The 5,000-nt window shown below is 50.3% G+C and overlaps 1 protein-coding gene across 1 annotated transcript in view; it reads left to right on the top strand.

Annotated features, from left to right (window-relative positions):
* Window positions 1-5,000, top strand: part of LOC311103901 (kelch-like protein 40b) — a gene marked incomplete at both ends in the record, with an annotated part of 21,606 nt that overhangs the window by 9,331 nt on the left and 7,275 nt on the right. The gene's annotated exons all lie outside the window — the stretch shown is intronic.

Below are 5,000 nucleotides of genomic sequence, written 5' to 3'. Positions count from 1 at the left end.
AGGAGGATGTGTCTGTCCTGTAGGAAGGTGATGAGGAGGATGTGTCTGTCCTGTAGGAAGGTGATGAGGAGGATGTGTCTGTTCTGGAGGAAGGTGATGAGGAGGATGTGTCTGTCCTGTAGGAAGGTGATGAGGAGGATGTGTCTGTCCTGGAGGAAGGTGATGAGGAGGATGTGTCTGTCCTGTAGGAAGGTGATGAGGAGGATGTGTCTGTTCTGTAGGAAGGTGATGAGGAGGATGTGTCTGTTCTGTAGGAAGGTGATGAGGAGGATGTGTCTGTAGGAAGGTGATGAGGAGGATGTGTCTGTCCTGTAGGAAGGTGATGAGGAGGATGTGTCTGTTCTGTAGGAAGGTGATGAGGAGGATGTGTCTGTTCTGTAGGAAGGTGATGAGGAGGATGTGTCTGTCCTGGAGGAAGGTGATGAGGAGGATGTGTCTGTCCTGTAGGAAGGTGATGAGGAGGATGTGTCTGTTCTGTAGGAAGGTGATGAGGAGGATGTGTCTGTTCTGTAGGAAGGTGATGAGGAGGATGTGTCTGTTCTGTAGGAAGGTGATGACGAGGATGTGTCTGTTCTGTAGGAAGGTGATGAGGAGGATGTGTCTGTTCTGTAGGAAGGTGATGAGGAGGATGTGTCTGTCCTGTAGGAAGGTGATGAGGAGGATGTGTCTGTTCTGTAGGAAGGTGAGGAGGAGGAGGTGTCTGTTCTGTAGGAAGGTGATGAGGAGGATGTGTCTGTTCTGTAGGAAGGTGATGAGGAGGATGTGTCTGTTCTGTAGGAAGGTGATGAGGAGGATGTGTCTGTTCTGTAGGAAGGTGATGAGGAGGATGTGTCTGTTCTGTAGGAAGGTGATGAGGAGGATGTGTCTGTTCTGTAGGAAGGTGATGAGGAGGATGTGTCTGTCCTGGAGGAAGGTGATGAGGAGGATGTGTCTGTCCTGTAGGAAGGTGATGAGGAGGATGTGTCTGTTCTGTAGGAAGGTGATGAGGAGGATGTGTCTGTCCTGTAGGAAGGTGATGAGGAGGATGTGTCTGTCCTGTAGGAAGGTGATGAGGAGGATGTGTCTGTCCTGTAGGAAGGTGATGAGGAGGATGTGTCTGTTCTGTAGGAAGGTGATGAGGAGGATGTGTCTGTAGGAAGGTGATGAGGAGGATGTGTCTGTAGGAAGGTGATGAGGAGGATGTGTCTGTAGGAAGGTGATGAGTAGGATGTGTCTGTAGGAAGGTGATGAGGAGGATGTGTCTGTTCTGTAGGAAGGTGATGAGGAGGATGTGTCTGTCCTGGAGGAAGGTGATGAGGAGGATGTGTCTGTTCTGTAGGAAGGTGAAGAGGAGGATGTGTCTGTTCTGGAGGAAGGTGATGAGGAGGATGTGTCTGTCCTGTAGGAAGGTGATGAGGAGGATGTGTCTGTCCTGTAGGAAGGTGATGAGGAGGATGTGTCTGTTCTGTAGGAAGGTGATGAGGAGGATGTGTCTGTTCTGTAGGAAGGTGATGAGGAGGATGTGTCTGTTCGGTAGGAAGGTGATGAGGAGGATGTGTCTGTCCTGGAGGAAGGTGATGAGGAGGATGTGTCTGTAGGAAGGTGATGAGGAGGATGTGTCTGTCCTGTAGGAAGGTGATGAGGAGGATGTGTCTGTTCTGTAGGAAGGTGATGAGGAGGATGTGTCTGTTCTGTAGGAAGGTGATGAGGAGGATGTGTCTGTCCTGGAGGAAGGTGAAGAGGAGGATGTGTCTGTTCTGTAGGAAGGTGATGAGGAGGATGTGTCTGTCCTGTAGGAAGGTGATGAGGAGGTGTCTGTTCTGTAGGAAGGTGATGAGGAGGATGTGTCTGTTATGTAGGAAGGTGATGAGGAGGATGTGTCTGTTCTGTAGGAAGGTGATGAGGAGGATGTGTCTGTTATGTAGGAAGGTGATGAGGAGGATGTGTCTGTCCTGTAGGAAGGTGATGAGGAGGATGTGTCTGTTCTGTAGGAAGGTGATGAGGAGGATGTGTCTGTAGGAAGGTGATGAGGAGGATGTGTCTGTAGGAAGGTGATGAGGAGGATGTGTCTGTAGGAAGGTGATGAGGAGGATGTGTCTGTAGGAAGGTGATGAGGAGGATGTGTCTGTTCTGTAGGAAGGTGATGAGGAGGATGTGTCTGTCCTGGAGGAAGGTGATGAGGAGGATGTGTCTGTTCTGTAGGAAGGTGAAGAGGAGGATGTGTCTGTTCTGGAGGAAGGTGATGAGGAGGATGTGTCTGTCCTGCAGGAAGGTGATGAGGAGGATGTGTCTGTCCTGTAGGAAGGTGATGAGGAGGATGTGTCTGTTCTGTAGGAAGGTGATGAGGAGGATGTGTCTGTTCTGTAGGAAGGTGATGAGGAGGATGTGTCTGTTCGGTAGGAAGGTGATGAGGAGGATGTGTCTGTCCTGTAGGAAGGTGATGAGGAGGATGTGTCTGTAGGAAGGTGATGAGGAGGATGTGTCTGTCCTGTAGGAAGGTGATGAGGAGGATGTGTCTGTTCTGTAGGAAGGTGATGAGGAGGATGTGTCTGTTCTGTAGGAAGGTGATGAGGAGGATGTGTCTGTCCTGGAGGAAGGTGAAGAGGAGGATGTGTCTGTTCTGTAGGAAGGTGATGAGGAGGATGTGTCTGTCCTGTAGGAAGGTGATGAGGAGGTGTCTGTTCTGTAGGAAGGTGATGAGGAGGATGTGTCTGTTATGTAGGAAGGTGATGAGGAGGATGTGTCTGTTCTGTAGGAAGGTGATGAGGAGGATGTGTCTGTCCTGTAGGAAGGTGATGAGGAGGATGTGTCTGTCCTGTAGGAAGGTGATGAGGAGGATGTGTCTGTCCTGTAGGAAGGTGATGAGGAGGATGTGTCTGTTCTGTAGGATGTGTCTGTTCTGTAGCAAGGGGATGAGGAGGATGTGTCTGTCCTGTAGGAAGGTGATGAGGAGGTGTCTGTTCTGTAGGAAGGTGATGAGGAGGATGTGTCTGTAGGAAGGTGATGAGGAGGATGTGTCTGTCCTGTAGGAAGGTGATGAGGAGGTGTCTGTCCTGTAGGAAGGTGATGAGGAGGATGTGTCTGTTCTGTAGGAAGGTGATGAGGAGGATGTGTCTGTCCTGGAGGAAGGTGATGAGGAGGATGTGTCTGTCCTGTAGGAAGGTGATGAGGAGGTGTCTGTTCTGTAGGAAGGTGATGAGGAGGATGTGTCTGTAGGAAGGTGATGAGGAGGATGTGTCTGTCCTGTAGGAAGGTGATGAGGAGGATGTGTCTGTCCTGTAGGAAGGTGATGAGGAGGATGTGTCTGTCCTGTAGGAAGGTGATGAGGAGGATGTGTCTGTCCTGTAGGAAGGTGATGAGGAGGATGTGTCTGTTCTGTAGGAAGGTGATGAGGAGGATGTGTCTGTAGGAAGGTGATGAGGAGGATGTGTCTGTAGGAAGGTGATGAGGAGGATGTGTCTGTAGGAAGGTGATGAGGAGGATGTGTCTGTAGGAAGGTGATGAGGAGGATGTGTCTGTTCTGTAGGAAGGTGATGAGGAGGATGTGTCTGTCCTGGAGGAAGGTGATGAGGAGGATGTGTCTGTCCTGTAGGAAGGTGATGAGGAGGATGTGTCTGTCCTGTAGGAAGGTGATGAGGAGGATGTGTCTGTTCTGTAGGAAGGTGAAGAGGAGGATGTGTCTGTTCTGGAGGAAGGTGATGAGGAGGATGTGTCTGTCCTGTAGGAAGGTGATGAGGAGGATGTGTCTGTCCTGTAGGAAGGTGATGAGGAGGATGTGTCTGTTCTGTAGGAAGGTGATGAGGAGGATGTGTCTGTTCTGTAGGAAGGTGATGAGGAGGATGTGTCTGTTCGGTAGGAAGGTGATGAGGAGGATGTGTCTGTCCTGGAGGAAGGTGATGAGGAGGATGTGTCTGTAGGAAGGTGATGAGGAGGATGTGTCTGTCCTGTAGGAAGGTGATGAGGAGGATGTGTCTGTTCTGTAGGAAGGTGATGAGGAGGATGTGTCTGTTCTGTAGGAAGGTGATGAGGAGGATGTGTCTGTCCTGGAGGAAGGTGAAGAGGATGATGTGTCTGTCCTGTAGGAAGGTGATGAGGAGGATGTGTCTGTTCTGTAGGAAGGTGAGGAGGAGGAGGTGTCTGTTCTGTAGGAAGGTGATGAGGAGGATGTGTCTGTTCTGTAGGAAGGTGATGAGGAGGATGTGTCTGTTCTGTAGGAAGGTGATGAGGAGGATGTGTCTGTTCTGTAGGAAGGTGATGAGGAGGATGTGTCTGTTCTGTAGGAAGGTGATGAGGAGGATGTGTCTGTCCTGGAGGAAGGTGATGAGGAGGATGTGTCTGTCCTGTAGGAAGGTGATGAGGAGGATGTGTCTGTTCTGTAGGAAGGTGATGAGGAGGATGTGTCTGTCCTGTAGGAAGGTGATGAGGAGGATGTGTCTGTCCTGTAGGAAGGTGATGAGGAGGATGTGTCTGTCCTGTAGGAAGGTGATGAGGAGGATGTGTCTGTTCTGTAGGAAGGTGATGAGGAGGATGTGTCTGTAGGAAGGTGATGAGGAGGATGTGTCTGTAGGAAGGTGATGAGGAGGATGTGTCTGTAGGAAGGTGATGAGTAGGATGTGTCTGTAGGAAGGTGATGAGGAGGATGTGTCTGTTCTGTAGGAAGGTGATGAGGAGGATGTGTCTGTCCTGGAGGAAGGTGATGAGGAGGATGTGTCTGTTCTGTAGGAAGGTGAAGAGGATGATGTGTCTGTTCTGGAGGAAGGTGATGAGGAGGATGTGTCTGTCCTGTAGGAAGGTGATGAGGAGGATGTGTCTGTTCTGTAGGAAGGTGATGAGGAGGATGTGTCTGTTCTGTAGGAAGGTGATGAGGAGGATGTGTCTGTTCGGTAGGAAGGTGATGAGTAGGATGTGTCTGTCCTGGAGGAAGGTGATGAGGAGGATGTGTCTGTAGGAAGGTGATGAGGAGGATGTGTCTGTCCTGTAGGAAGGTGATGAGGAGGATGTGTCTGTTCTGTAGGAAGGTG

Source organism: Coregonus lavaretus (assembly GCF_964263955.1).
Source record: "Coregonus lavaretus genome assembly, chromosome: 2".
NCBI lineage: Eukaryota > Metazoa > Chordata > Actinopteri > Salmoniformes > Salmonidae > Coregonus > Coregonus lavaretus.
This window is presented reverse-complemented; position numbering and strand designations above follow the sequence as displayed.